Source organism: Bos taurus, chromosome 20 (genome assembly GCF_002263795.3).
Source record: "Bos taurus isolate L1 Dominette 01449 registration number 42190680 breed Hereford chromosome 20, ARS-UCD2.0, whole genome shotgun sequence".
Lineage (NCBI taxonomy): Eukaryota > Metazoa > Chordata > Mammalia > Artiodactyla > Bovidae > Bos > Bos taurus.
Window position 1 is genome coordinate 34149173 of NC_037347.1, and position 23201 is coordinate 34172373.

At 38.8% G+C, this 23201-nt stretch overlaps 1 long non-coding RNA gene across 2 annotated transcripts in view; it reads left to right on the forward strand.

Annotated features, from left to right (window-relative positions):
* LOC104975271 (uncharacterized) overlaps nt 1–23201 on the forward strand; it is a 193394-nt gene that overhangs the window by 98474 nt on the left and 71719 nt on the right. For both annotated transcript variants that reach the window (XR_813787.4, XR_009491963.1), the window contains exon 2: nt 20279–20339. This is a non-coding gene — a long non-coding RNA (uncharacterized lncRNA). The remainder of the gene's footprint in view (nt 1–20278; nt 20340–23201) is intronic.

Consider the following 23201-nt stretch of genomic DNA (forward strand, 5'->3'; position numbering starts at 1 on the left):
ATGCAGGGAATAACTGTTGGGGCCAACAATATACCAGCCATAAAACTATAGAGGAAAATCGGGGAAATAAAATTTCCACAGGGGCTTTGAAAAATGCTAACATATTCCTGAGGCTTCCCAGGTGACTCAGTGGTGAAGAATCTGCCTGCCAATGCAGGAGACATGGGTTCAACCCCTGGGTCAGGAAGAACTCCTGGAGAAGGAAATGGCAATCCTCTCCAGTATTTTTGCCTGGGAAATCCCATGGACAGAGGAGCCTGATGGACTACAGTCCATGAGGTCACAAAAGATTTGGACACAACTTGGCAACTAAACAACAGCAACAACATATTAACATATTCCAGGGAGTCTATAAGGCCATGTACATGCATAGGGATGTGAGGATGCTCAGTAAAGACCCAAGAAGGCCCTAAGTTTTCACCTCTGGTTCTTTTTGACATCCTGTACAAGTAGGAAGTGAAGGCTAAGACAGAGTTGTCAACAGCCTAGCTAAGTATTATGAAGTATTATTGGAACTTAGTGAGAATCAGAGCCATAAAGAAAGGGTCACCCAGGAAGAGCTTTAACCTCCCATCAGCCAAATCTAGCTGAAAGCCAGGTGGTAAGAGGATCCAGGATGGGTTCAAACCTAAGACAGAAGAAGAGATAGGTCTAGCTATTGCCAAAGGGCATTTTTGAATTAAGAGGAAATGGTGACAAGGCTTCTTTTGGAAGATTGTTAGGCTCCCGGGGGAAATAATCAAAGCACTCAGAGAAACAAAGTGATTAGTGGTTGTCAGAGACTGAAGGGCAGTGAGAAGACGGCTGCAAATGGACACATGAACTTTTGGGGATAAGGGAAGTATTTTGTATCTTGACTGTGGCATTGGTTAAATAATTGTTATTTTTCAAAACCCTTTCAACTGTACACTTTAAACTGGTAAATTTTTTGTATAGCACTGCAGATGGTAATTGCAGCCATGAAATTAAAAGACACTTACTCCTTGGAAGGAAAGTTATGACCAACCTAGGTAGCATATTAAAAAGCAGAGATATTACTTTGCCAACAAAGGTCCGTCTAGTCAAGGCTATGGTTTTTCCTGTGGTCATGTATGGATGTGAGAGTTGGACTGTGAAGAAAGCTGAGCGCCGAAGAATTGATGCTTTTGAACTGTGGTGTTGGAGAAGACTCTTGAGAGTTCCTTGGACTGCAAGGAGATCCAACCAGTCTATTCTATAGCAGATCACTCCTGGGTGTTCTTTGGAAGGAATGATGCTAAAGCTGAAACTCCAGTACTTTGGCCACCTCATGCGAAGAGATGACTCATTGGAAAAGACTCTGATGCTGGGAGGGATTGGGGGCAGGAGGAGAAGGGGACGACAGAGGATGAGATGGCTGGATGGCATCACTGACTCGATGGATGTAAGTTTGAGTGAACTCCGGGAGTTGGTGATGGACAGGGAGGCCTGGTGTGCTGCGATTCATGGGGTCGCAGAGTCAGACATGACTGAATGACTGAACTGAACTGAACTGAACTGACGCCTCAATCACCTGCACTTGAAGAAACAAATGCCTGGCTCATCTGGTAAAGAATCCTCCTACAATGTGGGAGACCTGGGTTCAACCCCTGGGTTGGGAAGATTCTCCTGCAGATGGGAATGGCTACCTGCTCCAGTATTCTGGCCTGGAGAATTCTATGGACTGTATAGTCCATGGGGTTGCAAAGAGTTGGACACAACTGAGTGACTTTTGATTTCACTTTTCTAAATAATAAGACAAAGACTAATAGTGGGTCTAAAAATGGACAAGAAAACAAAAAGGCAATTTATAGAAGAGACACTTTTAATAGTTCCCCCTTACAAAAACAAGAGAGTACTCAAACCCTAGAATAATCAGTAATATTTGACTTTATACAAGGTAACATTTCATATTCTATTGACAACAATTTTTAATGTGTAAAATGAGGAAAAATTAGAACCTCAGGGTAGGAATGTAATTTCAGGGGGGGAAAAAACCACTTAGAATATAAGAGGATCTTGAAAATAATATATATGCACTCCATATGACCCAGAAATTTCATTTCTAGGCATTTATATGGAAAATTCCCTAAATAGGAAATGTGTATAGGGAGCTTGTATCAGCAGTTTTTCTACCTGTACTTTTCTGAATCTGTAAAAGATCTTTGTAAGACTGGTTTACTTTCATCAATGTTAGTACAAACCTTGATTCTACTATAAGGCCTTCCATAACTATCCAGTCTAAATTAGAACATCCTCCCACTTAGCAGGAGAGAGATGACCTTTTCTACTTCCTCGTCTAAACAGGACCTCCATCAAAACCTGGCATATTAGACATTCAGATATTTAATGAGTAATAATATTGCTTGTTAAAGCAAAATACTGGAAACAAATTAAATGTACATCAATACTGGATACTATTATGTCAGATATAAAAAAACTATAAATTAAAGAGTATGCACTTGGTAAAACACATAGTGGTCAGTGAAATAAATCAAATTGGTAAATTGTATAGTTAGTATTAAATCATTTAATGTAAAGACAGCATCCTCTAGACACTTAAAGTGTGTTCTGAGAATCAGTGTGGATTTGTGAACTGTTTCTTATGGCTCATTACAAAAAAATCAGAAATGCTTTTAAAAATGTATGGCTGTTCAATATTGCCACAACATCTGAGGATGCACTCAGTGGATTTGCCTCATTGAACCTCAAAGTTAGAGATTCGTTTAGTGTGGTTGAACTCACTAATGAATTGTTTGTGGCTTAAGCTGCATATCAGCCACCTGACCATGGCATCAGACATGGTCTGCAACAGATTGTGGAAAACACAAAATTCAAAACTAAAACATTTAACCCTTCATTATATATAGATACACATAACTTTCAGACAGTATTCTATATTGTTAATGCTTATGCCTATGTATGAGAAGTATGCTGCTGCTGCTGCTAAGTCGTTTCGGTCGTGTCTGACTCTTCATGACCCCATGGACTGTAGCCCACCAGGCTCCTCCATCCATGGGATTTATGAACCCTGGAAAAATACAGACACTGAATTCATGATAGTGGTTGTAGGTTTGTGAGGAGAGATAGAAGACGGAGACTAGGAAATTAAAATAAATGAGGTTTTATCTTTATCTAGAATGCTTTAATATACTTATTAAAATAATGATAAGGCAATGTGACAGGTAGTTATTAATTCTGAGTGTACAGTATTTATTTTTGTTAATATTATGATTTATACTTTTATGCCTTTTTCTCAAAATAAAACTAATAAAAAAGAAAGGAATTCTTCTAAATTAAAACAGGAAGTCAATTAACTCCAAGAAGAATGTCCTCAATAAGAGGAATGAAATGGATCCCAGCAATGGAAAAATGAACTAAAGAGCTGGACAGCATTCTGCTTCATAGCTCACAAAGGGGAGAAAAAGCCAATTAGTTTCTAGGTGAAAATCAAAAGCTCCATGAGAAATAAATGGTTCAGATTTCAAGAAAATGATCATATGGTTTTACAGATCTAATGCAGTTTAAAGAAAGAGCCCTGGCTTCCTAGTATGTTAGGAATATCTTTACATGGCACAAAGATTGTGACATTTAACACAAGGAGGATAAAAGGTTATCCTAAAGGATAACTTTTGCTGGGTTCTGTAGTAAATATTTACACAGTCATGATAATGGGAATACCATTGTTTTTCAATGTTTAAAGTCCTATGAAACAAACATGGATCATTTAAATATGGTGATAGAGTAGAATGTAGACATTATCCATAGGCAATATAAGAGTAGAAATATAACTTGTCCTTTCCGTAACTTAGTCAAACATATGGGTAGTCCAATAATTTCATGAAGGATTTAGAGAATTAAATTGAATGTCATTTGACTATACACACTGTAGCTTTACTGTGTGGATATAATTTGAAAATAATTCAGTATAATATTAGAAAAAAGTAGATTAGCTGAATCCATTGAAAAATACCTGAGAGGAAGATTAGAGACTGAAATAAGATCTGAATTAATTAATTTGTAAATTGAACCTATGGTAATTGGGCTGAAGACAACCCTATCTGGAGGCCATGGTCTAAGAACCTCTGTTGATGTAGTGTCTATAGAGTAAGGCTTGTTTGTTCCTCATAATCTTGAGAAAAATCAACCAGCATGTGTGTGCTCTATATTTAAGGCCCCAAAATCTCTTTTTGTGAAAAACATTTAGTCAAGTAAGAAATGTTCTCTACATTAATGTAAGAATTTAAGGCCAAATTGCTCAAGATCACTTTTTTAAGTGGCTAATGAATTTGGTCCTGGGAAATTTTTTATTTTTTTAAATTTTATTTTGACTGCACTTGGTCTTCATTGCAGAACAGGCTCTTTGTTGTGGTTCTGTGAGCTCAGTTGTCCTTTGGCATGTGAGATCTTGGTTCCCTGAATAGGAATTGAACCCATGTCCCCTACATTGGAATGTGGATTATTTACCACTGGACTATCAGGGAAGTCCCAGTCCTGGGAAGGTTTAACATTAAAGATGGAGATAATGAGATAAATTGAGTCATTTTATTGGTATTGTTAAGCAAGTTTGAAAATATTCTGTTCATTAGTTATTTCAATTCATACTTATACTTTAAGAGAATTAAATTGGAAAGGTATTGTTTGATGACTCTTCATTGATAGTCCTTAAAAATAAAATTGATGTATTTAGTTAATTTAAAACTGTTTAGGGGAATTTAATTTGTCAAAAGGCAATAGTTCAGTTCAGTCACTCAGTCGTGTCCGCCTCTTTGTGACCCCAGGGACTGCAGCACACCAGGCTTCCTGGTCGTATCACCAACTCCCGGAGCCTGATCAAATTCAAGTCCATCGAATCGGTGATGCCCTCCAACCCTCTCATCCTCTGTTATCCCCTTCTCCTCCTGCCTTCAATCTTTCCCAGCATCAGGGTCTTTTCCAATGAGTCAGTTCTTCACCTCAGGTGGCCAAAGTATTGGAGCTTCAGCTTCAGCATCAGTCTTTCCAATGAATATTCAGGACCGATTTCCTTTAGGATTGACTGTTCGAATCTCCTTGCAGTCCAGGGGACTCTCAAGAGTCTTCTCCAACCCCAGTTCAAAAGCATCAGTTCTTTGGCACTCAGCTTTCTTTATGGTCCAACTGTCACATCCATACATGACTTCTGGAAAAACCATATATTTGACTAGATGGACCTGTGTTGGCAAAGTAATGCCTCTGCTTTTTAATATGTTGTCTAGGTTGGTCATACTTTTCTTCCAAGAAGCAAGCGTCTTTTAGTTTTATGGCTGCAGTCACCATCTGCAGTGATTTTGGAGCCCAAGAAACTAAAGTCTGTCACTGTTTCCATTGTTTCCCACCTATTTGCCATGAAGTGATGGGACCAGATACCATGATCTTAGTTTTTTGAATGCTGAGTTTCAAGCCAGCAGTGGAAATAGCCTTCTTTAAAAATTGTTAGAATAGCCAGATTTATAAATGTAATGATGTAATCCACATATCGCGTTTAAAAAATCCATTAAGAACTGAACATTTTAATTTTTGATAAATAAAGTACCACTTATCAAAAATCTACAGTGGTTGTGTACAATAGCAATCATCAAGGATATAAAAAAGCACATTGATAAAAACATATGTTTGATGCAAGATAGAAGGGGAGTAGGGGATGAGAAAGAAAAGTAGAAGTACTGATTTTTGTAAAATATATTGAAACATTAAAAATATCACAAAAAATGTTTGGAGAAAAATACTCCCCTGTGTAAAGGGGAGAGAATGTGAAATAAACATTTAAACATAAGTCCAAATATAAAAACTATTTCTGATTCTGCTAATGGCATACTAGGTAATTTGGAACAGTCTGTCTACTGAGGACAGTGGGAAAATTCATTTAAAGTAACTGAAATGTAACAAGATATGAGAATCACCAGGCCAGGGAGAATAAAGGATTTGCACATTAGCATATTTTTCTCCTATGGATGATTCCTGATTTTGTGATGGGCAGATATAACAAGCCTCAATAGCATTTTTGACAGTGAGGTTAATAAGAGATAAATTGGGGTATAGGTTTGCCAAGTGGGAGTAAACCCTGGTGAGTTCATTTACATTGGGTTGAGAGTCCAAATATTGCTGCATCAAAGGAGTAAGGGGAAACAATAGTCTTGCAAATATAGACAAGTAAGCCGGTGGAATAGAATAGACAGCTTAGAAACAGACCAGTGTTCAAGGACATCTGATTTATGGCAAAGGCATAAAGGATCAGTCTTAACAAGTGATACTGAGAAAATTGGATATGCATAAGGGAAAAAATGCAGATCAGTCTGTTTCTTACCTCATACCATGTGCATGTGTGTGTGTATGCTCAGTCATGTCTTGACTCTTTTGTGACCCCATAGGCGCCCATGACGCCTCTGTCCATGGAATTTTCCAGTCAACAATACTGGAGTGGATTGCCATGTCCTCCACCAGAGAATCTTCCTGACTCAGGGATCAGACTTACAACTCTTGCATCTCTTGCATTGGCAGGCAGATTCTTTACCACTGTGCCACCTGGAAAGCCCTGTACTATATACAAAAATAAACTACAAATGGGTAAATTTAAATCTCAATGTGAAAAGTAAACCAAAATTCTAGAATATAAGATACTATTTTCATGAATTTGTGTTGGAAAATACTTAAGTAAAATACAAAGCACTGTCCTTAATGGATAAGATTGATACATTTGCCTACATTAGAAACAAGAGCTGTAAATCAGGAGATATTAAATTGAAAAATCAAGATAGAGAATTGCAGAAAATATTTACAACACATATAATTGACAAAATGTCATATCTAATACGTAACGTGTCTTTATTTGGATTTATCCTGAAGTGGAGCCTGACAAAAGGATTTGAATATACCTAGTTTATTTGTGCAGTAGTCCTAAGAAGCACTTGTAAGTTGTAAGTATCTGAGGAAATGAAACAGGGAAGAGAGGCAATACATACACATTAACGAGCAGATTACTGCAGTTTTGCTCTATCTCCATCACCATTCTTTCATCTGAGTCCTTGAATTTACAAAGTAGGAAGACTGAATGGAATTGCAGTGTCAGCAACTTATACTTCAGAATTCTGCCAATCCATCAAGTGCAAATAAAACATATGAGATATAGATCAAGAAGAAATGAAAGGAAAAAAACCAGAAAAACAGACATTTCTGTTTTGAAAATCAGTTTTACTGGGTAAAGTTATCTGATTGAGGGCAGGAGGAGAAGTGGGCAACAGAGGATGAGATGATTGGAGAGCACCACCAGTTCAATGAACATGAGTTTGAGAAAACTCTGGGAGATAATGGAGGACAGGGAGGCCTGGTGTGCTATAGTCCATGGCATTAGAAAGAACTGGATACAAATTAGCGACTGAACCACAGCACCTATAGCAAAGATATCTTGGTTGCTTGGTAGAGACAGTAACTCTGAAAGGTGATGTATAATCCATTTCCTTAAATTCACTTTTAATTATTAACCACACACATGCCTTAGAACTACTAACATACCTTAGAACTACTAACAATAACATTACTGTTGGACATCAAGCAAATTTAATGTCTGCCTCCAGATTTGGGGGAAAGTTTCTTCTGGATTTATAATTATTATAAACTATTTTTGCTGTGAATGTTATGACTTGCTGCAGTATTGATGGTCTAAGGCTATCTATTGGGAATGCTTCTTTATTGTTACCCTAGACGTATTTTCTGCCATTTCAAACCATTCCTAACAAGGGTTTTACATGAAGTCAAGTATCATAGAGAATGGTAGGTATTAAACATTAAATAGTTAAAACACTGAGCATTAGAGAGCTGTAGGGTAGCACAGAGTTGGACATGACTGATGCAACTTAGCAGCAGCAGCAGGGTAGCAGGTATAGTAATAGACATAAGCAGGGAGATTTTCTTTCTAATACACTGTTATAAACATGTAGTCAAATAGTATGGGAGGTTACTGAGTGTTTTATTTTCTTTGTAGCAATTGCAGTCTTCCATTCTTGTGTGAAGCCACAAGAACACAGGACTGATGCAGAGAATACTGCTGTGGGTGTCTGATGATCTGTGGTGTGACTCAAGCCCAGAGTCTAATATAAGTTTAGTCCATAGGCACAACCGGATTCCCTTTAACATTGGCAAAAGGGACTGTCTTTGTGAATTATGTAGTGATTTCCAACCTGTTGAAAGAACTTTATAAAAGAAATTACTGAAAAAGTATCAGTTTGAGGTGCCATTGTTTAAATGCCCTGCTGCTGCTGCTAAGTCGCTTCAGTTGTGTCCGACTCTGTGCGACTCCAGAGACGGCAGCCCACCAAGCTCCCCTGTCCCTGGGATTCTCCAGGCAAGAACACTGGAGTGGGTTGCCATTTCCTTCTCCAATGCATGAAAGTGAAAAGTAAAAGTGAAGTCGCTCAGTCCTGTCCGACTCTTAGGGACCCCATGGACTGTAGCCTACCAGGCTCTTTCATCCATGGGATTTTCCAGGCAAGAGTACTGGAGTGGGGTGCCATTGCCTTAAGGAACTGAATATTCTGCAGACATTACTACTGAAAAAAGTATTGTGAATGGCTTTGAAGTGAGTCACGTGTGTGTCTGTATCATTAGCCAATTAGCAGAAACTACTTCTTATGTGCCTGGGCACAGTGAATCTTAGTTAAAGAATGATGAGTCTACTGCAAAGATTAGCTGTTCCAAAATAAATTTCCGAATGGGCCTGTGAGCCCCAGCTGGAGCAACATGACAATCTCACTTTATTGTGAAATAATATCCTATTAATTGGGAACTGAAGCAAAAATAGGTGAATGGTCATCCAACCATCTCCAAGCTAAACATATTGAATAAATCAGTAGCCTAGCTTGTCCAAAATACATTTGTTTTAAAAAATATTTTACTTTTAAAAAGTTGTCAGGAATTTAAGGCACAACCCATGAGCAGGATGCAGTGGGACAAACATCAGAAGGTCTGGTTCTCAGAGCAAAGTCTAGCCACAAGCTGATGAGTGACTCTCGCAAACTGTTTTTCTCTGATAAGCTTTAGCTTTCAATAGGAGTTTCATTGCACCATGTAACTTTTAAGATCCCATTCATCTCTCAAATCCTATTAAAGTATATGATATGAAATTGCAATATTTGACTGATTTTATCTTCAGAAGTCCTATGTCACGTGGTTCAACCTAAATTATCATGATCTTGAGAGGATTTATGGATACCTACAAAAATCTCCTTCGAGGCTTTTTGACATGAAACATTGAATATTCTACCTTATGCTTACAAATAACCAAGCGAAAGATGTTGTGTGCCCCTGGCCTGGAGAGCCAAACTTTTGACAGCAAAGTAAGGGTTTATTGCAGGGTACCAAGCAAGGGAGACAAGCCTGGTCTCTCAGTTAATGGTTTTCAAAAGGGGATGAACAAAGAGTCAGGGATTAATCGCCATCACGTGACGTTTCTTAACTGTAGTTTCAGGAGTCAGGATGTCTATGATTTATGGTGGTCCATGATGGTCTGTGAGTTCTTGTCCTGGAGAAACCACCTGAATTTTTCCTTTAATGATGCTATTGACAACAGTGATGTTAGTCATCTGACTCTGGTTGAGTAGTGTTCAGTTAGCATGGGATTGAGATCACAGGTGACAAGAAAGGGAATAAAGTCATGGATAGAGGAGTTAATCGGAGAAGGCAATGGCACCCCACTCCAGTACTCTTGCCTGGAAAGTCCCATGGACAGAGGAGCCTGGTGGGCTGCAGGCCATGGGGTCGCTAAGAGTCGGACAGGACTGAGCAACTTCACTTTCACTTTTCACTTTCATACATTGGAGAAGGAAATGGCAACCCACTCCAGTGTTCTTGCCTGGAGAATCCCAGGGACAGAGGAGCCCAGTGGGCTGCCGTCTCTGGGGTCGCACAGAGTCGGACATGACTGAATTGACTTAGCAGCAGCAGCAGAGGAGTTAATCATAAACTCAGCAGGGGAGCTCAGTTTTAGGGGCACTGAGCTTCGTGTCCCAATCATGTGTTAATTTTCCTCAGATCTTTGGGGGAAAGAGGTGATGACCACTCTGGCTACTTCCTGCTGAAACAGGGCGTAGTTCTGTCTCAGTTTTCTTCATGGAAATTCTGTACATCATGTGACAAATATTCCTGAGTTTCAGGTTTGGGATTTGAGTTTTACATGATTAAGATCTCAGTCTCTTGGTACAGTATTTTGGTGCAACAGCTAAAAGGACATTCTGTAGTCAGGTGCCCAATTCGAAGTAGGAAGAACAATGATAACCTGTGCTTTAATAAACCTTGGAAAATAGATCTTATTCTTTGGGGAATTCAGGAGAAAGTCCTGAAAACAAGCATGTATCTGGCACTTCTGGGGAGAGTTGTGGCCAAGTAACCAGCTGCCTGGTTCTGTCTAAGGAGGTTTTAACTTCTAATGTGGTATTAATATATACATAATGGGGCGATTGGTCACAGTGTATATGTCTCCTTTTTCTGCTGAAATCTAGTAAAAAAAATTTTTTATTGTCTAGTACTATTCTGGCCAAAAGAATATAGTGCCTTCTGTGGGGAGGGTACAGTTTGAACTATTTCATTTGTTATTACTCCTAAAGTTAGAAAAAATTTGATTGTTAGAAGAGGAGACCTTAGGACCATAAGGTGAGATTTGACAACTGCTAGAAGCTTTTCTTTTTTTAATGGCTGAGTGTGTCCTTGAGTCTGATACAGTTCAGAAAACTCAGGTTCTTAGTAATACAGAAACATATCTGCAGCTGTGTCCACAATGGCCACCTAGCTGTATTTTGGATGCCTGAATCAGTTACTCTATTTTGATTTTTTAAATGCATTCTTTTCCTTAATGGTTAAAGCATATGTGCAATGCTTTTCTGACAGGCCACAGAACAGGTCATTTTGGTTATCATAAAGTTTAAGTCAGATGGTGCATAATCCGGAATGATTTCCTCATACCTTAAAATGTGATGGAGAAGGCAATGGCATCCCACTCCAGTACTCTTGCCTGGAAAATCCCATGGACGGAGGAGCCTGGAAGGCTGCAGTCCACGGGGTCGCTGAGGGTCGGACACGACTGAGCGACTTCACTTTCATTTTTCACTTTCATGCATTGGAGAAGGAAATGGCAACCCACTCCAGTGTTCTTGCCTGGAGAATCCCAGGGACGGGGGAGCCTGGTGCGCCGCTGTCTATGGGGTTACACAGAGTCGGACACAACTGAAGTGACTTAGCAGCAGCAGCAAAATGTAAACATTTCTTCTATCAGTTCCTGTTTTATTTGCCTGTCTTTCAAAAGAAAGTATTGATGATGCCCTTTAAGGTTAGTGTGGTCACCAAGGGTTCATGTCCCTTGGTGCTAGAACTCATGTGTGTGTGTGTGTGTGTGTGCTTAGTTACCCACTTTGGGGGAAAACTAACCAGACATAGTGAATAAGCTCTATGAGCTGTGCTAATGGGGAAACATTTCATAGGCTATACAATTGATCAGACATACTGAACTGTCACACAAACCTTGTACTTGTGCTTTTATCAGTAGACTTAAAGCGAGCAGTGATGCCTGAGTAGTTATACTCTGTAACTACTTCACTGGACAATTTTCTTCTCATCCTGAACATTATGGGCAACAGTATGGTTAGGGATAAACCAAAGCTTTCTATTCTGATAGGGAGGTAAGCTTTTGTTAAATAATTCTATTGAATTAGTAGAATGATTCTTACAGTCTTGGTCCGAATTCCGAGATCAGTTGTCTACAACTGCTGTCTTCTTCTCCTGGTGTGGGTGTTGCTTGGGGTCAGAATTTTTTTTTTTTTAATTGATCTGTTCAGTGCAGAGGCCCTTGTTAAGTGTGAAATGTGAATTCAAGAATCAATTTCCATATTATCATATGTGAAATGGATTGCCAGTCCAGGTTCAATGCAGGATACAGGAAGCTTGGGGCTGGTGCACTGGGATGACCCAGAGGAATGGGATGGGGAGGGAGGTTGCAGGGGGGTTCAGGATGGGGAACACGTGTACACCGTGGTAGATCCATGTCAGTGCATGGCAAAACCACTACAATATTATAAAGTAATTAGCCTCCCATTGAAATCAATAAATTTATATTAAAAAAACAAAACAAAACAAGAATCAATTTCCTTCAGTTTTACTGAGCATGCCATAGTGAAAAGTGCCTGATCGAGGTCCTTTCATCTAGAATAAAGAGAGGGTCTTTTAAATGATGTCATTTTCAGTACGAATGATAACCTAATTGTGGGTCATGGGGTATCTGATCTTCATCCAAAGATAGATAAGCCACAGAAGCAAACTTAGAATGTCTTTTTATTAATTTAACTTTATATTAATGTAACATAGCAATAAGGAGCATTACAGGAAGTAGGCAATAAGTACAAGACCTCAGTAGATACAAAACCTCAAAAACAATTAGCACTAAAACTCAACTTCCACTGAAACATAATCTTTTTCTAATATTTAGTTTACTTACAAAAAGTTCATTATATCAAGTTATTTTAAACTTATTTTTATTGTACCTAAGTTTAGAAATCAAATAAGATCTTACATCTGCTGAAAATTTGTCAGCAAGAAAAATAAATTTGAAGAGTTGGCTTTAAGCAACCTATTTCCCAAACTTATTGTCATGATTAGGATTATGTGCTGAACTTGCCTGGCCTTAATTTGTAAAGCCACAGAAAACATCCAACAGTTTGAAATCTTGTAATTATAAAACTAGGATTTCACTCATTTATTTTGTATGATTAGGTAGATTTATATTTATATATTCAACAAACATCAAGTATCTAATTTGAAGCAAACACTTTTATGTATTGGGGATCACAGTGGTAAATGAGGGAATATGTATCTAATCTTCATGATGCTTGTATGCCAGAGGATGGAGCTAGATCACAAAGGTGTGAACAAGGAAATAAGCAAGACCACTATAGTCTGTATAAGTATGGGAAGAAAGCGAAGAGAGAGGACCTAGCAAAGGCCATCTAGGATTGAGTGGACATAAACAAGAGACAACTCACTGAGGAGGAGAAATTTAAGCTGGGGCCTGATGAAGGCTGATCAGTCATCTGTTGAGGAGTTAAAAGATACTCTTTTCAAGTAGAGGGAATGACGAGACGGAGAGGGCTTGTATCATTCAAGGACTAAAGGAATTCAGTGTGGCTGGAGTACCAAGAGTAAAGGGTAGAGAGAAATGTGCATATACTGAGGTGTGCTTTCAAGATAAGACTCGTGGATCTAGGTGAGACGGACAAGTAATGGAGACTCACTCTGAGTGGTACCTCTCTCCAAGTAGAAGTCTTGAGCCAATGGACAATAATCAGTACCTAAATCCAGTATCTTGCCTCCAATTCTGTCTATTCATCTCTGCCTGAACTTAGTTATACTTTTCTTCATGTGGGTTGCAATATTTTCTCCCTTGAGTAAAGCAGGAAAATGATTTTATTTTTCTCTGTGGATGTTCTCTAGGAGAAAGTTCAGTTTATAAAACTGGAGATGTGGGTATCACTTGAAAACAAGCCTTCTTAAGACAGTGCTGGAAAAATACTATTCACTCTATGGTAATTAAAAAATCCAGGCTACCATAGCCAAGTAGGTGCTTGGGTAACTTTACCCAAAGCATCTTCCTTGACATTAATTTCAGTTCAGTTCAGTCGCTCAGTCATGTCCGACTCTTTGCAACCCCATGGACTGCTGCACGCCAGGCTTCCCTGTCCATCAGCAGCTCCCGGAGTTTACTCAAACTCATGTCCATTGAGTCAGTGATGACATCCAGCCATCTCATCCTCTGTTGTCCCCTTCTCCTCCCGCCTTCAGTCTTTCTCAGCATCAGGGTCTTTTCCAATGAGTCAATTCTTCGCATCAGGTGGACAAAGTATTGGAGTTTCAGCTTCAGCATCAGTCCTTCCAATGAATATTTAGAACTGAATTCCTTAAAGATGGACTGCTTTCCTTAAAGATCTCCTTGCTGTCCAAGGGACTCTCAAGAGTCTTCAGTAATTAATTTTTCATCACACTTAAGGCCTGGCTTCTTTGGCTTGATACATGTAAACAGTCAAATAACTAGCATTCTCTAGTTCCGTCCTTACCAAACCACTTTCAAAGTATTTCTTGGTCTCCCATTTATAATGGCTAATAGGAAAATAATGTGTTGGCTAGAGGATTATAATGCTTTGTCCCCTGAGTAGTTTGTTCATAAAGGAATATATCAAATTTACTCATCTGCCTTGAGCTGGTTGACAAAGAGTCTGTCCCTGAGAGATGGACCTGTTTCTGTCTGCTTACAAAATATTTCTGTGGCTAGGTGGTTGGTGGATAACATGACAGTGTCACAATGGTAATGAAGGTATTTAGAAGAAAATTGAATAACAATCATTTATAATGCACAACTATTTTTATTCAGTAACTCTGTTAAATTGAAAGAAAGGTACATATGTAAATATATATATATATATATATATATATATATACACACATACATACATACATAATTTCAGTCAGTGCTCATTATTCATGTATTTCACATTTGTAAATTCACCTACTCATTATATTGATCTGTAACCCCAAACCAATACATGGGGCAATGTTTCAGTCATTCACCACCATGTGCAAAGGGACAAAATTTCCAATTGGAGTTAAACAAAATATGCTCTGCCTCCTTTTTTCAGCTCTCATACTGCAAACAAGTATCCTTCCATGATCTAGTTAGTATCATGATTTGCATTTTTGTACAAAGGAGAATACATATCAAGGTGTTATGATATGTTTAGGTATGAGATGTTCTCCATTAGTGGAAGCTAAGCCCATACTCCCACAAAATCAGAAGCCACTGGGAAAGCCAAGTACTGCAGTAGACTTAGTGTAAGTTTTAGCCAGGATCCTGTTTTCATTTTCATGGGCAAGTGTCATTTTATTTTTTAGATTCTGTCATTGTTTGGCTTTCTGCTTTATTCCTCTCATCCTCTGATTTTGGAACTGATCTAGCCAAGTGTATCTGATTGCCTGCTGCTGCCTCACATACCACAGATTTTTTTTTTTTTTCCCTTGGCTGCTGTGTTTAGCTTTTGTTATGCCCTCAACTTGAAATGCTTTGCTCCCTTAATATGCACAAAGCTGAATTATTTTCTCTAATTCCCACTTTCCTGCCTCCAGACAGCTGTAATCTCTCACTTCTTTAAATACTTAATGACAGTCTTTCTTCTCTGTGGCACTGCTGTGTTGTCCATTTGATTTTAATGATTTGGTTATTTGTCCCACTCATTTTCGTATTTTTCACCTTGCTTGACTCAATGCCTTAAGCATGTTAAATTTATGTTTATAGAATAAAAGTATTTAGTCCAGTGGTTTTCAATTTTAAGTCACAAACCATGTATAATTATGACTGATGAGTGTTGTTGTATGGTAGAAACCAACACATTGTAAAGCTATTTTCCTCCAATTAAAAACAAATCTGATGAAAGTGTCTCAGCAAAAAAGAGCAAGTTAAAGTTCTACTACATTTCCAGGTATTTGCAGTTTCTATCCCATCACTACTACCTCCCCAAGTCCATAAATGTAAAAAGCGTGATTTATTTCAAAATCTTCAGAATGACTATGTTGAAGCCCAGTGACTGCGTTGAAGCCCACAGAAGTCAAGTAATTTGTCCTTGGCTAATGGAAAAGCCTGGAGTAGAGCTGAAGTTCAATGATTTTCAGGCTAGAGGTCTCTTTCAATGTGGTTGCCTTGATCTGGATCATACTCTTATTGTCTCCAAATGAGGAGACAGGCACCTCAAGCACAGGCTTGTAATGTTCTGGTGGATATTTCTGATATCAAGAGGCAAGTAAGTGCTTAAAGAGTCAGATGGAAAACAGTGGACAGAGAAGCAGAAAATTGGTTAGAAGCCCAGACTCACCCTTTACCGTTTATGGGTCTCTAGTTCAACCAAATGTTCTGGGAAATCAAGAGGCTAATGACTGCAGGGAATCTACATGTGTTCCTGGTTCTGCATGTTCTACATGTGGAGGCCCATGATCAAATATTCATCCATCTGGCTTTATCCTGAGGTAGGAAGTTGTGTAGAGTCTCAAAATCTCAGAGGCAGAGTCTTGAATGCTTTTTTGTGTCACAAGTGCTGATTCATTTCTAATTTCTTTGGAGGAACCTCTTAAACTCTGATAAAACCTGATTCCTGTGTAGAAATATGATAAAGATCAGTTCTCTTGAAATATTCATGTTGCAAGAAGCCCTGAGACTTTATTTCTAAAGCTGGACTGTGTTTTGCAGTTCTTAAGCCAGTAGCAAGACTGAATTCACTATTCTGCCTTAACTGGTTTATCAAGTGACCCTTGATTCCCACCATCACCAATTCTAAGAGACAGATCAGGAACTTGTTTTCCTTTTCAGACTTTGAACTGAAGACATGGCTTAAGCTTTCTCAAGAAGTTGCATTTCTAATGTCACCAGTATCACCCATTTAAGTGGTTTCCAGATTACTGACTCACAAAAATAGCAAGATAATAATTTTTCACAGGGGAAATTTATTATGCAACAATACATGACCATGACTAATACAATAATATATACCCACATGCTCATACTTAAACAAGAGGTTCTGGGTTGTTGGCCTTGCCAACTCTTTCACCTCAGTGAACTCTTCTAAGAATACCAGGAGTCAGGAATCATCAGGGCCATCTGTGAAGCTGGCTGCCAGAGGAGTGAAGATCAGGAGGCAAAAACAAAGCCTTTGCTTTAGGTCTTAATGTCTCATCTAAAGGCCCAGGCAGAGAAGGCAATGGCACCCCACTCCAGTACTCTTGCCTGGAAAATCCCATGGATGGAGGAGCCTGGTAGGTTGCAGTCCATGGGGTCGCTAAGAGTCGGACAGGACTGAGTGACTTCACTTTCACTTCTCACTTTCATGTATTGGAGAAGGAAATGGCAACCCACTCCAGTGTTCTTGCCTGGAGAATCTCAGGGACGGGGGAGCCTGGTGGGCTGCCGTCTCTGGGGTCGCACAGAGTCGGACACGACTGATGCGACTTAGCAGCAGCAGCAGCAAAGGCCCATGCTCTCTGCAAGAAATAGGCTTTACCAGTTTACCTTAAACTAAAAGAGGCAGTCCTTGAGAAGACACTTGAACTCTTAAGACAAACAGACTGCCACTAGCTATACAAGTTCTTTGTCACATGCCCAATTCAGGGCCATTCTTTAATTGAAATTCACATGTGCTCAATGCAAACACTGTCCTAAACATGGATTGGCAGATTTTTCTGTAGCCTGCTCTTTAGAAAGAGAAAGTGTAAGACTTGAAGCAGTGTTCCAAAGTATAGCAGAAGATGTTTCATTATGGCCGTGCAAAGAAGACATAGCCGTTTGAAATGATGCTTTTCTCTTATAGCAAAAGTATCAATTTACAAAAGAGAAAAGTTAAAGAAAATAGTGTGCATATGTCATTAACATGTACATTTGAAAGTGATATCAAAGGTCATCTAACTTAATATAACTTTAAATATATTTAATTTTAAAATTCTTTTTTCTTTTTTTAATATAAATTTATTTATTTTAATTGGAGTTTAATTACTTTACAATATTGTATTGGTTTTGCCATATATCAACATGAATCCACCACAGGTATACATGTGTTCCCCATTCCGAACCCCCCTCCCTCCTCGTACCATCCCTCTATGATCCACCTCCCAGAATATTGGAAATAAAAGCAAAAATAAACAAATGGGACCTAATTAAACTTAAAAGCTTCTGCACAACAAAGGAAACTATAAGCAAGGTGGAAAGACAGCCTTCAGAATGGGAGAAAATAATAGCAAATGAAGCAACTGACAAACAACTAATCTCAAAAATATACAAGCAACTCCTGCAGCTCAATTCCAGAAAAATAAACGACCCAATCAAAGAATGGGCCAAAGAACTAAATAGACATTTCTCCATAGAAGACATACAGATGGCTAACAAACACATGAAAAGATGCTCAACATCACTCATTATCAGAGAAATGCAAATCAAAACCACTATGAGGTACCATTTCACGCCAGTCAGAATGGCTGCGATCCAAAGGTCTACAAGCAATAAATGCTGGAGAGGGTGTGGAGAAAAGGGAACCCTCTTACACTGTTGGTGGGAATGCAAACTAGTACAGCCACTATGGAGAACAGTGTGGAGATTCCTTAAAAAACTGGAAATAGAACTGCCTTATGATCCAGCAATCCCACTGCTGGGCATACACACCGAGGAAACCAGAATTGAAAGAGACACGTGTACCCCAATGTTCATCGCAGCACTGTTTATAATAGCCAGGACATGGAAGCAACCTAGATGCCCATCAGCAGATGAATGGATAAGAAAGCAGTGGTACATATACAAATGGAGTATTACTCAGCCATTAAAAAGAAAACATTTGCGTCAGTTCTAATGAGGTGGATGAAACTGGAGCCGATTATACAGAGTGAAGTAAGCCAGAAAGAAAAACACCAATACAGTATACTAACACATATATATGGAATTTAGAAAGATGGTAACAATAATCCTGTATGCGAGACAGCAAAAGAGACACAGATGTATAGAACAGTCTTTAAATTCTTGACTGTTAATTGATATGCAATACAATTATCTCTTTGTGGTATAATGTTTCATGGATTTTGACAATTGTATATAATCATGTATCCACCACCATAGTTATGGAATAGAACAGTTTCATCATTTCAAAAATTACCTTTTGCTTCCTCTTTATAGTTAACATTTTGTCTATCCTCTAAACCCTGGCAGCCACTGATCTTTTCTGTGTCCCTGTAGTTTTGCCTTTCCCAGAAAGTCACATAAATAAAATCACAAGATATGCAAACCAGTTCCCACAGGATAACTGGTTTCTTCTACTTTGCAAAACACATTTGAGACTCTTTCATTTATTTACTAAATCAGTAATTTGCTCCTTTTTGTTACTGAATAGGGTTTTGTTTTATGGATGTACTATAAGTACATCTAGTTGAAGAACATCTGGATGTTTCTAATTTTTGATGATTTTAATGAAACAGCTGTAAACATTTGTGAACAGGCATTATGTGAAGATAAGGTTTTATGAAATGGGCTGGCTGAGTCAGTGCTAAGTGTATGTTTAACTTTATAATAAGTCGCTCATGTCCCAGGTGGCTGTATCATTTTTCATTCCTTAAGGGGATGCATGAGAGTTCCAGTTGCTCCTTATCCTCATTATCACTTGTTATTGTCAAGTGATTTTTTTAGTCATTCTAATATGTATGATGTCTCATTGTGGTTTTAATTTACATTTAATTTGCCTTTTCTAGTGATTAATGATGCTGAGCATCTTCTCAAGTGTATATTGGGCCATTCCAATACCTGTGTAGATCTTTTGCCTACTCTCTTATTGGGTTGTTTGTTTTCTTGTTGAACTTGAGTGTTCTTTGTGTATTCTGGATTTAACAACTTTGTCAGACATGTGATTTGCAAATTAGTTTTTCCTGGTGTGTGACCTGTCTTTTCATTCTCTTAATATTACCTTTTGTGGAGCAAACATTTTTTGGTAAAGCTTAATTTATTAAATTTTTAATAGATTGTGCTTTTATCGTATTTTAAAAATGTTTGTATAACCAAAAGTCACCAAGAAATTTTCCTATGTTTTCATCTAGAAGTCATGTGATTTTATGATTTTAGATTTAGTATAGCCCATTTAGAATTTATTTGTGTAAAAAGTGTGAGATAGAAGACAAGGCTTAACCTCACTTTACAAATGAATAAGCTAAAGAATGGTCTTCAGAAAAAAAAAATATTGACTTGCTAAAATTACAAGATTTTTACCAGTAGTACCAGGCTGGGTACTCCTGGTCTTCTGACCCCCACTGCATCTCATTGTTACTCAAGTAACTTTTAGTTTGACTTTTCCCTAATTTTGTTCCTGTTATCTTTCTGAGTTTCGGGATGCTTCTGTCCAGAGCTTTGGGAAACTTATGTTTTTATCATTTGTACTATAGGCAGAGATGAATAGTTGCTGGCCAAATGTTGGAGGCCCATATATTGTGTCAAAACCACTCTTTGTTGATCAGATATTGCCATAATAATGCTGCATAACAAACCGATTTTTAAAAAATGGTGCCTTATAGTGTTTTTTCTTTCTTTTCTTCTTCTTTTTTTTTTATTTTTGAGTATTTAAACAACAGACATTTATTTCTTACAGCTCTGGAAATGAGAAGTACAAAATCAAAGTGTCGGCATGGTAGGCTTAATCCTGAGGTGTCTCTTCTTGATTTGCAGGCAAGTACCACCTCAAGAATCTATGGGTCAGCTGGAGTTCACTCATCTAGACTTTATTCAGGTAGGCAGCTTGGCTTTAGACTGTGGATTGGATGGATTTATTTCAGGTTGTGGGTTGGGTTCGGAGAAGGTGATGGCACTCAACTCCAGTACTCTTGCCTGGAAAATCCCATGAATGGAGGAGCCTGGTAGGCTGCAGTCCACGAGGTCGTGAGGAGTCGGACATGACTGAGCGGCTTCACTTTCACTTTTCACTTTGATGCATTGGAGAAGGAAATGGCAACCCACTCCAGTGTTCTTGCCTGGAGAATCCCAAGGATGGGGGAGCCTGGTGGGCTGCCGTCTATGGGGTCACACAGAGTCGGACACGACTGAAGCAACTTAGCAGAAGCAGCAGCAGTGGGTTGGGTTTGTTCAGAGAAAAAGCCAATTCTGACTCCATGTTGGAAACTGTTTCTTTGACTTGCTTTCTCTTGTGAAAGTGTTAGTCTCTTAGTTGTGTCTGACTCTTTGCGACCCATGGACTGTAGTCTGTCAAGCTCCTTTGTCTGTTGGATATTCCAGGTAAGAATACTGGAGTGAATTCCAGGGGGTCTACCCAACCCAGGGATTGAACTCAGGTCTCCTGCATTGCAGATGGATTCTTTACCATTGGAACTTAACAGCTAAGAAAAGAAAAAGCTAAAGGCAAAGGAAAAAAGGAAAGATATACCCATTTGAATGCAGAGTTCCAAAGAATAGCAAGGAGAGATAAGAAAGCCGAATTTAGAAAGATGGTAACAAAAACCCTGTATACGAGACAGCAAAAGAGACACTGATGTATAGATCAGTCTTTTGGATTCTGTGGGAGAGGGAGAGGGTGGGATTTGGGAGAATGGCATTGAAATACATATAATATCATATATGGAATGAGTCACCAGTCCAGGTTCGATGCACGATACTGGATGCTTGGGGCTGGTGCACTGGGACGACCCAGAGGGATGGTATGGGGAGGGAGGAGGGAGGAGGGTTCAGGATGGGGAACACATGTATACCTGTGGTGGATTAATTTTGATGTTTGGCAAAACCAATACAATATTGTGAAGTTTAAAAATAAAATGAAATTAAAAAAAAAAGAAAGCCTTCCTCAGTGATCAATGCAAAGAAATAGAGGAAAACAATAGAATAGGAAAGACTAGAGATCTCTTCAAGAAAATTAGAGATACCAAGGGAGCTTTTCATGCAAAGATGGGCATAATAAAGGGCAGAAATAGTATGGACCTAACAGAAACAGAAGATATTAAGAAGAGGTGGCAAGAATACACAGAAGAACTATACAAAAAAGATTTTCATGACCCAGGTAATCACAATGGTGTGATCACTCACCTAGAGCCAGACATCCTGGAATACAAAGTCAAGTGGGCCTTAGAAAGCATCACTACGAATAAAGGTAGTGGGGGTGATGGAATTCCAGTTGAGCTATTTCAAATCCTAAAAGATGATGCTATGAAAGTGCTGAACTCAATATGCCAGAAAATATGGAAAACTCAACAGTGGCCACAAGATTGGAAACAGTCAGTTTTCATTTCAATCCCAAAGAAAGGCTATGCCAAAGAATGTTCAAACTACTGCACAATTGCACTTATCTCATATGCTAGCAAAGTAATGCTCAAAATTCTCCAAGCCAGGCTTCAACAGTATGTGAACCATGAACTTCCTGATGTTTAAGCTGGGTTTAGAAAAGGCAGAAGGATAAGAGATCAAATTGCCAACATTTTATGGATCATTGAAAAAGCAAGAGAGTTCCAGAAAAACATCTACTTCTGTTTTATTGACTACTCCAGAGCCTTTGACTGTGTGGATCACAATAAACTGTGGAAAATTCTGAAAGAGATGGAAATACCAGACCACCTGACCTGCCTCTTGAGAAATCTGTATGCAGAAGCAACATTTCAAGAAGAAACAGTTAGAACTGGACATAGAACAACAGACTGGTTCCAAATAGGGAAAGTAGTACATCAAGGCTGTATATTGTCACCCTGCTCATTTAATTTATATGCAGAGTACATCATGTGAAATGCCAGGCTGGAGGAAGCTCAAGCTGGAATCAAGATTGCCAGGAGAAATATCAACAACCTCAAATGTGCAGATGACACCACCCTTATGAAGAAAGCAAAGAAACTAAAGAGCCTCTTGATGAAAAAGAAAGAAGAGAGTGAAAAGTTGGTTTAAAACTCAACATTCATAAACCTAAGATCATGGCATCCAGTCCCACCACTTCATGGCAAATAAATGGGGAAACAGTAGAAACAGTGACAGACATTATTTGTTTATTTTTCATTTTTGGGCTCCAAAATCACTGCAGATGGTGATTGCAGCCATGAAATTAAACGACTCTTGTTCCTTGGAAGAAAAGCTGTAACCAACCCAGACAGCATATTAAAAAGCAGAGACATTACTTTGCCAACAAAGGCCCATTTAGTCAAAACTATGGTTTATCCAGTAGTCATGTATGGATGTGAGAGTTGGAATATAAATAAAGCTGAGCACCCAAAACTGATGCTTTTGAACTGTGGTGTTGGAGAAGACTCTTGAGAGTCCCTTGGACTGCAAGGAGATCCAACCAGTCCATCCTAAAGGACATCAGTCCTGAATATTCATTGGAAGGACTGATGCAGAAGCTAAAACTCCAATACTTTGGCCACTTGATGTGAAGAACTGACTCATTTGAAATGACCCTGATGCTGGGAAAGATTGAGGCAGGAGGAGAAGGGGACAACAGAGGATGAGATGATTGGATGGCATCACCAACACAATGGACATGAGTTTGAGTAAGCTCCACGAGTTGGTGATGGACAGGGAAGCCTGGCTTCCTGTAGTCCATGGGGTCACAAAGAGGCAGACACAACTGAGTGACTGAACTGAAGCAGATCTATTGAGGAAG